The sequence below is a fragment of the Podarcis tiliguerta genome, assembly GCF_965153285.1.
Source record: "Podarcis tiliguerta genome assembly, chromosome: 11".
In the NCBI taxonomy this organism is placed as follows: Eukaryota; Metazoa; Chordata; class Lepidosauria; order Squamata; family Lacertidae; genus Podarcis; species Podarcis tiliguerta.
Window position 1 is genome coordinate 40197721 of NC_139544.1, and position 12792 is coordinate 40210512.

Genomic DNA, 12792 nt, shown 5'->3' on the forward strand with positions numbered 1-12792 from the left:
GGTGTAATGCTACCTGTTAGAGGAGGGCGGCGGCAGCAGCAAACAGTCTGACCTGGTATATTGCAGCTTTGAGAACATAAGAAGAGCCCTGCTGGAACAAGGCAAAAGCCTGGAGACCAGATGCCTACGAGAGGCCTGCAGGCAGGACCTGGGTGCAACACCACTCTCCCCACCTGCGATTCTCAGCAAAAGGCGTTCAAAGGCATACTGCCTCCAACAGTGGAGACAGAATATGGTCATTGTGGCTGGTAGCCATTGGTGGCCTGACCTTTTCTATGCTCCTAAGACATGCGGGCAAACCATAGGCATATGGGGAAGGACAACGACATGATTCATGAGGGATCAGACTCACTGCTTCCTGGATGAGCTCATCCTTTTCTCATCTTGTGCTAAATAACTCCCAACAGCTTGTTCTCTACACCTCTATTTATACACATCATATTCTTTTCCCTGCTTCGGATCCTTTGCCTTTATCTGCCCAACATCTTACAGGAGCTAATAATATTCTGCATTGTTCCTTCGGTTCATTTCTGCTTTTAAAAAAGGGCAAAACAATAGCTGCATTTAAAAATAAAAAACTTACAGAACGCCAACATGGTTTGTACTTTTTCTCTCGCATTTCTTTTGTCAATAAATGATTTTAACAGGAACACTTCAATGGAAATGTCATTCTAAAACTCTTTTTAAAAATATTGGGAATTTACTAGACTTACAGTGCAATCCTATACACGTCTACTCAGAAGCAACTATCCTAAGAAGACGTATACCTGTCTACTTGGAAGTAAGTTGTTTTCAGTGGGGCTAACTTCCAAGAAACCAGCTTCCACATACACATTTAAGCCTCATTTAACTCGATGGGGCTTACATCCAAATGTGGAGGTAAAAGATTGTGCTCTTACAGAATCTAAAGTTAGAAGAATGCTATTGCCCATCAAGCCCAGAATTGCTTTCTGCCCCCAACAGCTGTGACCTGGAAGAAGCCATTGAATCAGCTGCAGCAGAGGGAGGGAAGGAGTTCTACTCTATTGGCTCAACTGAAAGACCTGAAACTTTTGGCTCCTCCTCTTTTTTAACCATTTCCATTCCAGGGGTTAATTATAAGAACTTTGCAAATAAAAACTTAAGTGCTTGAGTCGGCCTCACCCCCTTCTGCTTCCTGTCTTTGTAAGAAATTTTAAAATATTCCTGTTTACCCAGGCATTTCGACACTGTTCCTGGCAAACCTGAGTTCACTGGTTGAGAATTTTTTTAACCATTCTTTTTAAAGGATGTCTAAAAACTGTTTTTAGTTGTTGCTGCTGTTTTACCATTGCTGTGCCTGCCGCCCTGGGCTCCTTCAGGAGGAAGGACAGGATATAAATCAAATAAACAAAAATAAAATGAATACATTCTGCCTCTGCAGTCTCCTAATCCACAGCACTGTACCTTCTGAGCTGCTCTTAAGACCCAACCCGTCTCCCAAATTCATCTATAATAGCTCAGAGTTAGATGCAGCAGAGCTCCAGGCCCCTCATAGCCTGGCACTGACGACGGGGCTTATTTTTGGCTTCTACGAGATGAAGAGTTCCACAGCTCCTAAGCTTTTAGCAGGAAATAGTTCCAATTGCCCAAACAACACCTCCCATTTTCTGAAATAATACTTCTACGAGGAACAAGGGAGCATTCTTGACAGCTCTGGAAGAACAATGTTCTCCAATTTCTCCCTCATCGTTTCTCAATTACACTTTATTGGCGGTATGTGTAGCATAATCGTGACAGGTAGCATCTCTAGGAGAGGTCAGGCTCTGAGCAAAAGAAATTGGATGGGCCCTGGAAACTGTGTACTTCAGCTTTTCCTCCTTTTTTGACACTTAGAACCGAGTGGCTGCAAACTTTCACATCCTGCTCTGTACCTGACACTTTCTGCTTCTCACACACCTCTCCCTCACCAGGAGTGCTGGGTAAGCGATGCTGTCTGCTGACTACTCCCCTCGGGCACTTCGATGAAGGTCGGGGTTTTCTCTGAGTATTTGGTCTCAGCCTTTCTGGCAAGGCCTCTCAGTTTGGGTGCTCTTGCCCCCCAAATCCTGACATCCGCTGGACAGGCAAAGGATTGCCTCTAGAATCATAGAATTCTAAAGTTGGAAAGAAGAAGAAGAGTTTGGATTTGATATCCCGCCTTTCACTCCCCTTCAGGAGTCCCAAAGCGGCTAACAATCTCCTTTCCCTTCCTCCCCCACAACAAACACTCTGTGAGGTGAGTGGGGCTGAGAGACTTCAAAGAAGTGTGACTGGCCCAAGGTCACCCAGCAGCTGCATGTGGAGGAGCGGAGACGCGAACCCGGTTCCCCAGATTACGTGACTACCGCTCTTAACCACTACACCACACTGGCTCCCAAGGGCATCTAGTTGAACCCCCTGCAATGCAGGAATCACAGCTAAATCATTCCCTGGAGGTGGACACCCAACCTCTCCTATGAAGGAGAATCTACCACCATCAGAAGCAGTCTGCTCCACTGTTGAACAGCTATTACCGGCAGAAAACTCTTCCTAAGCTGGAATCTCCTTTCTTGTAATTGGAATCCATTGGTTTGGGTCAGGCATCCCCAAACTTGGCCCTCCAGATGTTTTGGGACTACAATTCCCATCATCTCTGACCATTGGTCCTGTTATTTAGGGAGGGCCAGGTTTGGGGGTGCCTGGTTTGGGTCCTACCCTCCGGAGCAGCAGAAAACAAGCTTGCTCCATCTTTCATGTGACAGCCCTTTGGCTATGGCTATCCTATCTCCTCTCAGTCTCCTTTTTACCAGGCTAAACATACCCAGTTCCCTCAACTGTTCCCCATAAGGCTTGGTTTCCAGACCTTTGATCATCTTAGTTGCCCTCCATTTGCACATCTTCCAGCTTGTCAATATCTTTCTTAAATTGTGGCACCCAGAAGTGGACACAGTACTCCATGTGTGTTCTGAGCAAGGCAGAATAGAAGAGTACTACAAACTCAGTGTTTTTTCCTGTTGGTACTCACCAGTACATACTATCAACATCATCTCCACTTTCCCTCAGAGATGCTTCCTGAGGTCTCTGGAGGCCTCGGAACCTGACTTCTGGTGCCACCGGAAGTAGGTTCCGAGGTGGGGGGGGGAGGCGTGTGACATCATGACATCATGCCACATGTGACATCACATGCACTGGACATCCATAACCTGGGCCCAAGCTGGCTCCCCTGATAGGAACTCAAGTGTGGCTGGTGAGAGCCATGTGGTTGAGCTGGAGCAACTAGCTCAAACCTCTTCATTGAGGGGAAACAATTGGCTTGATTGCCAATTTCCTCTCAAGGTAAGGGGAAGTGACATAGCTAAGCCTGGAAGGGCAGCTTGCTCTGTGGTTTTAAATTAGACTTAAGCACGTCGGTTATATGAGGCTGGTTATCCTACAAATGGTAAGGAATATTAGTTGCCTGCGTGGCCTCGTTCACCCTGGAAATATAAATGCTCTGTATGAGTGCTTGCCACTAAGCAAGGTGGGATGATTACGTACACTGGGGCCCTTCTCTGCTTAAAAGCCCTGGGGGAGGTGGAATCACATGTTGTTCTAGCAAGTCTGGAATAGCATAAAATCAGGCATTCTGCAACATATTAGCCTTTAAAAATGAGATCTTTTCATTTAAACCACAGTGAGTCTTCTACCATGCGTATATCATTTCTGAGAAATACTTTTACACGTTTGGGGCGGGGGAGGGAGGTTAAAAAGGGACAAAATAAACTCCTGCGTCAACAAATTAGATTTTATTTCCCCCAGGGAGCCATCTGGTGGTGATCTTTAGCCAATGCTTAGTATATGTTTCTCTCAATGGAAAAGGATAGGTTTTTTTTTTTTTAAGGCAATCATATTCATGATGCCTCTCTATAAGCATTTAGACTATGCTGCCTGTACAATGTCAAGTCAACAGGAATATGTAAATTAAGCTTCTCTTTTACTAATGTGTCATATAGTTATTAGCCAGGTAGTGCAGAAAGCATAATACCTAAGCGATGAAGGGATTTATTTTTCTTGCTGCTGCTTCTGCTGGCTGGCTCAGTTTTTCATCTCCTGCTGTGATCTGACTCAGGGTCTCTCTATGGTTTGCTTTAATGGACACACAATGTACTCCGGCAAATAGCTCAGAGCAAGGTCATCTACAAAAATAGGCGCCTGATTCCTGGGATGTAGGGAAACTAAATTGCAGCAGTTCGATTCCCACTGGAGCGCTGCTTTTAGGAACAAAACTGAACACTAGTTTTTTAGGGTTTGAAGAGAAATTCTGCTATGATTCCGAACACTAACTTATTCAATTAATTATGCAATTATTATTATTTTTTATTAAAAGTTTTAAAATGTATTAGTTGCTTCTTTTGCCACAGCAACTCAAAGCAACTTGCAATATTTTAAGCAAAACAAAAACATATATACAAACCACGTAAAAAACCATGTAAAAAATATATATCTAAAATATAATTCCATTGAAAGGGAAATATACAGAGCTCCAGATGAAAACTGAAGCTGTATGTACTGCATTTCATGAGTGGGTTTCTTTTGTAAGCTACATTCTGGGCAAGCAGAACACCAGTTTCTGAAGGGGTAGCTAATTTGGTGCCCTCCAGTGCCCATCAGGCCCAGTGAGCAGGGCCAGTGGTCAGAGCTGGCAGGAGCTAGAGCCTGGCAACACCTGGAGATTATCACACTGGCTATTCCTGCTGTAGAGCGTTCCCTGTGATCCATGTACATTGCTTTATTTATTTATCTAGGCATTTTTAAACTACCACCCAGGAAACTGTGCCCACTGAGCAGTTCACAATTGTAAATCAATCAAGTTCAAATACAAACAACAGTACCAAAAAAATACCAGGCAACTTACAAAAGCAACAGGAACACAGAATTCACAAAGTGCAGCCTAGAACCGTACAACATCAGTATATATATATATATCCCACCCCTTTGCTCTGCAAATGTAGGGTGCTTGTAAGTCTTGGCCTTAATTTGCAAGCAGGTCGTTGAGATATCACAGGTGAGTCATTGGGAAAAGGTTTGTTTGTTTTTAAAACAGCTTTCCAGATTTCCCTCCAGTGTAAATCTGGATTCTAGATGGGGGGGGGGGATATGAACTGTGATTTTGGGTCAGAAGCACCAATCTCATCGATCCCACCATAAACACCCATTGGGAATTGCTCTGTTTGGAAATATCTCCCCCCTGCACATGCTGTTTTGGGGGTACTTCCCCACCCCCAGCCACTGGGGGCGGGCATGGAAGGAAGAAGGGGGAAGCCCCTTTGCGCTCACAGAAGTCTTTTCATAGACTTCCATTAGTGGGACTGGTTAGTTGAATCTGGCCCCTAGTGAACAGTGATGTGGGGTTTTATTTCTGGTGTTGCCAGCTGACTTGTTTGCACTTTTAAAATCTGACTGTACTTTTAAAATATGTGTACTTTTATAATTTGATGCTATGATGCTTTCGTTTATTTTTATATTTCTTGTGCGATGAACTGTTTCAAAGACTTAACACCTTTTATTTTTATACAATGAAAAATGGCAACGACAATCTGCCCACATCCACACCTTCCTTTGCTGAGCAAAGAATGTGAAACTCCCAGCCCAACACCATAGCTATTGACCATTACTCCCACCCCTCACCCAGCAAACATTTTATGCTTGATGGACAATTTCACACAGTACATAAAGGCTAAACCAGGTTTGCCACAGAAGATGGGCTTCCCTGCAACACTTAGCCAAACTACCACTCAGCATGGTTGGTCCATAGTTTACAGTTTGTTCTTGGGCTGTGTGCACACTATCAGCTGAAAAGACCACTATTTTTCTCAATTCAGACAAACTGGTTGGGGCGGGGGCGGGGGGATGCATCAAAACACAGCATGCCATTAGGCAAGACAGGGTAGATATACAAGATAGATCTGTGGCTAGTGTCATGGGAATACTGCTTCTGAAATCAGCTGTGGGAGCATCCTAGATGCAGTACACAGCTATCGTCTGGAAGAACTAAACCAGAGTCTAAACCATCAGGTTCAGACAAGAGACTAAGCCAAGGCATAGGCTCAGCTCAGTGCAACAGCAGAATGACTGGTGAGGAGCAAAGCAGCCATGATTTCCTGCCCAGAAGCCCACTCATTTGCACTGAGCCAATGGTTTCACTTAGCGTTAAATGTGAAACAAGGAGAAAGTGTACATTCAACAGGACGCGGCAGCCAGTCACATAGGAATTCCTCCTTCCCCATACTGAGACATGGTCAAAAATACACCAGTTTCCAGGCGCAAAGATAGTCTTGACCTAGTTAGCTTGTGCTGGCAGCTGTATCAGCCAAGTGCATTGTCTTCAGCAAAAGGGTAAATCTATTCCTGACAAATCTCATTAAGATGTATGAAAGCCAAATTTGTTTCTTTCCCTGGAAACAAACCACCAGCAATGTTTTTGCACAACAGATGTTTCTTAGCAAGTATGTTAAAATAACTTCCCGCCCCCCGAAAAAAGAATATATTTACATCCTGCGTCAGCAACCTCCAAAAAAACAACAAAAACCCCCCCAAAATCAGACAATACTTAGTGAGGTGAACCAAGGTCCTAGTATGTGGCTGCTTCCTATGATGGTGAGTGGGGTGTGTGTGTCCTTCTAGGTAGCTTTTTCTAAAGTGAATGTGCAGGTGGCAGGAGCATGGCTAGGAGATGTGGTGGCAGTAGGGCTTGCTCAGGGGGTCATGTGTCATGAACTGGCAGGGCAACGAGGGAGGGGTAGGAGGATCCCAGTGAGGGGTGTGACTATGATTAATACACACTGGGGCAAGCTGAAGATGGGGAAGTGGAGGTTGGGGGCTTAGAAGGTACTCACGGGATATTGGAGGACGTCAGGAGGGTAGCAGACAGTTCACAGGCACCAGGGGAAGGAGACACAGAACCAGAGGTGCCCCATCTCTGCAGACATGGTAGGCTGTGAGGCATCGGGAACAGCAGGAAGTGCACTCCAGGAGACTGAGGGAGGCAAGGAGAAACAGCCCAGCTTACTAATGGTCCAGGTGGAGATCATGGAACTCATTAGATCTGGGAGGAGGCTGTGGTCATGCAGCTGAATTAGGCTAAGGGCAGGTGAGGGTCATCTGCCTCATCAAGTGGAGAGGACAGTTGCTCAACTGGAGCAAACTCAGGTGCAGGAATCAAGATTGTGAAGGATAGAAGCGAAGCAAGGCAGAGACTCTGTGTCTGCTCAGTTTTCTCTGTTGATAGACCATGGCTTGGCTGTTTTGGGAATGCCACTGGACTATGACTTTGGGGCTGACCCTGTGTGTTTCAACCCTGGATCTTCTGCAGAGGCAGAAACCTGACCTTGACTTTGGACCTTGCTTGTTGTATTGGACAATTCGGACTGTCTGACTGCTCTCTAATGTTACACTTGGGACTGTGTGCACAGTCAGGATTTAGCTCCAGGCACACTGGGGTTCAGGATACCCTGTAACACACCCTTGAACATGTGTGTGTGGGGGGGGGAGGGTTATTTAACTAGAGGGTCCTTTCATACATCCTTTTTATTGTGCATCATGATAATTTTGCTCATGATGGTATTGGGGTGGTTATACGCAATACCACTATCTATGCTCTTTGCCCCTGAAATGTTGGACATACTGCTTTGTTTCCAGTTTGTGCTTGTCCAGGACTGTAATTTCCCCTTCATGCAGTCAATTACTCAGTTGTTGCATGCCAAGGCCCTGTGACCCTGTTGCTCCCTAAGAGATGAATACCAAACCAGAAAGCAACATATGAGTTGGGTTCAAATAGGCCACAAATTTATTGATTACAGATGTGAATGGTTTGGCATAGGAATCAGGTAAAGCCATTTATTCCACTCCAGCCTGTCTGCTTGGGAGTGTATATAAGGGTAAACCACAAGGGGGCCCCGTTGGAGAAGTGCTATGGCCCGAGCCCCTGCCTGGGCATCTGGACAGAAGCAGCTCCTTGTGGATCCCTTTAACGGAATACCCTTATCAAGGAGGGGCAGGCAGGGGCTACAACCTCCCCTCCAGCCAAGACCCTATGCTTACCCTATGCCTAACCAAAACAAAGCTGTGACGATTGCTATGAGGTAGGTGAAAACCAAATGGCCGGTGCCAATTTGCTAAGTGAGAATATGGCAGCCAACAAAGTCCAGAACAAGGTCCTAAAAGGTAAAGGGACCCCTGACTGTTAGGTCCAGTCGTGGATGACTCTGGGGTTGCGGCGCTCATCTCACTTTATTGGCCGAGGGAGCTGGCGTACAGCTTCCAGGTCATGTGGCCAGCATGACTAAGCCGCTTCTGGCGAACCAGAGCAGCGCACGGAAATGCCATTTACCTTCCCGCCGGAGCGGTACCTATTTATCTACTTGCACTTTGACGTGCTTTCGAACTGCTAGGTTGGCAGGAGCAGGGACTGAGCAACCGGAGCTCACCCCGTTGCAGGGATTCGAACTGCCGACCTTCTGATCGGCAAGTCCTAGGCTCTGTGGTTTAGCCCACAGTGCCACCCACGTCCCTTGAGAATATGGCAGCCAACTAAGTCCAGAACAAGGTCCTAGTATGATAGTAAAACACAGGGAAAAGGGAGGCATCTGAAGGCAGCCCTGTTTAGGGAAGCTTTTAATGTTTAATAGATTATTGTATTTTAATATTCTGTTGGAAGCCAACCAGAGTGACCGGGCGAAACCCAGCCAGATGGGCGGGGTATGAATAAATGAATGAATGAATGAATAAAATATAATAATTAATATTAATAATAATAATATTGGCAGGGTGGGAGGTCTGGCAACGAGCTGGAGAGGAGGGCTGGGCAGGCCGCAATTAATTCCCCTGGGAGCTAACCCAAACTACAGTCAGGGGCAGGCCCAACCGGCCAGTCCTCCCCAGCTGGCTACCAGATTGCGGGCATGGCCATGGCCAGGCCACAACACCTCCTGACTGTTAAAGGTAAGTGGACTTAGGAAGATAGTCTAACACGAGACACTAGAATGACAGAACGGCTTGGAAACTAACTACACCTGCAAGAACTGTTGGCATAAAACTCCCCCTGGGTACATAAGACAGCGATGATGGATTAACTCATCAGCTACGCACTTCGTTGATTGAATTCCCCTTTGCTTGTGTGTGTCTCTAAACTGAAGCAGCGGTCCTGAAGTATTACCCAAAGGCACCCTCTGGCGTTCACTTAAAGCAATTACCATCAAACAACTTGCCAGGTACAGTATATATCCTGAACAATAGGGCTTGCTTCTAAAATATTCCCTGACATGTGCTGCTCCTTATTTATGATGATATTTAGGGAGTTATACTTTAACAGTATTGTCTTCAGCCTATCCATTTGGCTGCCTTTCTTGAGGATTTTTTTATGCACAGCTATTGTTGTCCACATTGTTTGGGTGTCGAAGGCTTAGAATACTATACAGCAGTCTTCCCCAACCTGGTGCCTATTGGATATTTCAGACTGCAGTTCCCATCAGCCACAGACAGTGTGCCCAAAGGTCATGGAAGATGAGAATTGTAATCCAAATCACCTGGAGAGATGTGGGGTTTTATAAGAGGATTAGAGGCCAAGCGAACATTTCAGCCTTAGCACTGATGAGAAGAAGGGCCATTAGGATAGCGGAGTTCTTCTTTGATGAAAAGGAAGGTGCTGGGTGATCGTACCTTTCTGTGCAATTAAGGATTTAATGCTACCCGGGAACAATGTGTATAGGTATTCTCCCACTTACTGTACATATGATTGACTCATGAGTGACTGCATATACGTGTGGTGCCAGTAGATCAATTCAAGCCTGGAAATGGTGGGAGAGAGCTGGAAAGTCTTTGTGGCTCATGAGAAGACCCCCCACAGACCCCAAAGAGATTTTAAAGGTGTTATGCACTGAAGTTCTCACCCTGGGCCAGCAGGGGGATACTGTAGATAGTTATGCAAATAAGGGATCAAAAGTGACGTTCAGTGATTGGATAGTTTTAGAAAATTGTTACAGTTACATTGTACTAGAGCTCTATATAAGCAGGCTGACTGAACCCTTCAGTTCAGTTCTGTTCTGGCCTGTGAATAAACAAGAGCTGTTTGAAGAATTGCTGTGTCGTCTGATATGTTCACCCACAACTTAACAAAAGGCTTAAAAAAAAAAAAAGAATTTATGGACTCCAAAATGGCACACAGGAGCTCTCATCCCCCACTCAACAGCTGTTGGGAGGGAAGCTGCATTGCAGTGGGCTTGGACATGCTGCTCCCTGCCCTTTCTGGCAATCTGGAAACAAAGGTACTGTATAAAAGAAAAGAAAAAACAGGTGTTTAGAAGCTTTTCAGAGGGTGCCCCACACTTTACACCATTTAATTTATGCGTGCAGGAGCCCAGAACGTAACCCCCACATAAGTGGGGAGTTGCCTGTACTTTCCTTAGCATTTAGTACTTTCAATAAAACAGAGAGGGAGCTAGCAAAGCCGATTCTGGAATTAGGTTGGGAAAGTTGACTCCAGAAGCCCCAGCAACACCTCTAATACTTGTCCCCGAATCAAGATGGACAGATTATTTGTAAACATCCTGAATTTAGCAGAAGTGTTTGCGGGGAGAGGGTGGTTAGGTGCAGGATTAGACTTCATGGGCAAAAACTCTGGCAGTTATGCTGGTGCAAAATACTGTGCCGTATTGAAATAAGCTGCATTTGCTACGGATGTGCATTAGAGGGCAGCCTACTGCAAATACAGAAAGTCCACTACCATACCTCACTGAAAACACACAGCTTATTTTGCTATTCCAAATGAAGGGTGATGCGGAAGCCCATCTCCCCTTGCTGAACAATCCCCAATCAAGACAGGGTTTCCAAGAAAAGTTGTGCAGTTTTCTGCATTTAAGAAAAGTGCAATGGAGACGATTGGGAGAAATAAATGGCTCAGGATGGCATAAGGAAAGACAATGTAATTTTGCCCAATACCAGTTGAATGAATTTGAATGTTAATCTGCCAATACACTTCATTTTCAACTCTCTACAAAAGGAGCAGCAGGGAAACAACTTGACCTGCATGGAGGTGTGTACAAAACATCAATGCCCTTTTTGCACAGGAGCCTATAAATGGGTCTGAATTGTATATTGAATGCCCCTGATACCAGCAGGAAAATCAAAATATGAGTTAGGACAGGGGTCAGCAAACTTTTTCAGCAGGGGGCCAGTCCACTGTCCCTCAGACCTTGTGGGGGGCCGGACTATATGTTGCCATGATGACCCACATTTTTGGCACCCTTATTGGTACCAACCCCAACTTTGCCCAGATGTGATTTTTTTTTGGGGGGGGGGGAGGATGTTCCCTCATACACCCATGCTGCTTCCTTTGTGTTTTACACATTGACAATTATCATTTCTCTCATAAGGCGGGGTGGGGGGCTGAGGTAAGTGTGCCATTCCTGTCAGCACTGGGGGGCGTGTGCGCATGTGTAAGGTAAAGGTAAAGGGACCCCTGACCATTAGGTCCAGTCGTGACCGACTCTGGGGTTGTGGCGCTCATCTCGCTTTATTGGTCGAGGGAGCCGGTGTACAGCTTCCGGGTCATGTGGCCAGCATGACTAAGGTGCTTCTGGCGAACCAGACCAGCGCACGGAAACACCGTTTACCTTCCCGCCAGAGCGGTACCTATTTATCTACTTGCACTTTGACGTGCTTTCAAACTGCTAGGTTGGCAGCAGCAGGGACCAAGCAATGGGAGCTCACCCCGTCGTGGGGATTCGAACCACCGACCTTCTGATCAGCAAGTCCTAGGCTCTGTGGTTTAACCCACAGCGCCACCCACATCCCGTGCGCATGTGTGGGTGAAGGGAAAAGCCGCTGGCCACACTAAGTCAGGCCAGTGCCGCTCAAGCAAAAACATTCTTTTCCCCATGTGAGAGAAGAGGAGGTGGCAGTGGCCATTTACCTTTCCATGGCTCACACCATGTAGCTAACAAGCAGACTCCCCAGCAGAGTGCAGAACTGTTTCGGAGTGCAGCCGCCCAGGCTCTCCCCGCTTCCTCTGGCAGGGAGCACCACTGCCATAGACACCAGTGGGCATCGCTCCCAAGGCACCTCTAAGCCCCTGCCGCCACAGCTGCCCTTCCTGAGGTCAGTCACCGGCAGCTCCATGGTGGAAATCCAAACTGTGGCTCCTTTTCCCTCTTCCCCAACCCCCACCCTGGCAGAAAAGATTGCTGTGCGCGCATGACGGACGGAGAAGGGGCTTGTCTCCAGCAGTCGCCCACCTCACTTTTGATCCCCAAGCCTGGCTGAGTCGCCAAAACCATCGCACGCGCACACACTATGGCAGCTGCCTGGATTCCCGGACCATCCACCAGCCAGACCTTGAAGGCAATTGGGCCTGATCCAGCCCACGGGCCTTAGTTTGCTAACCCATGAGTTAGGACCTGCTCACTAAGTGTCATGGCTTTTTGCAGTTTTATTTGATTTTATTTTCATATATGGGAACATCCTCTTATTATTGTTGCTGGATTAGGAGCATTGCACAGGGCACGTGCCTCTTTGTAGATCTTTCCTACTACAGAGCCTGCAGTCACCTGCAGCTGGGTGGTCACTGAATTCTGTGCCTCCCAAGGCACCATAATAATCCATCGTATGTGCATTTGATGTGCAGGATTTCAGCCACACGTGGTTGAAGGCGGACTGCTTGAAAGTGTGCACATCCCAAGCAAGGCAGAGAACTTAATGGCTCCTTTCATGTCAGGTAACCCAAGTGGAACCAGCACGAAAAGAGCCTTGAAGCTCTGCGCCTTGCTTGTGGGGGCAAGG

At 46.5% G+C, this 12792-nt stretch overlaps 1 long non-coding RNA gene across 1 annotated transcript; it reads right to left on the reverse strand.

Moving 5' to 3' along the window:
- Positions 1-6848: 6848 nt before the first annotated feature.
- On the reverse strand, positions 6849-12297 carry LOC310660116. The gene is made up of 3 exons (XR_014503207.1): positions 11927-12297; positions 9106-10283; positions 6849-6994 (listed from the first exon to the last, which is right to left on the reverse strand). It is a non-coding gene; the product is annotated as an uncharacterized lncRNA (long non-coding RNA).
- Positions 12298-12792: the final 495 nt, after the last annotated feature.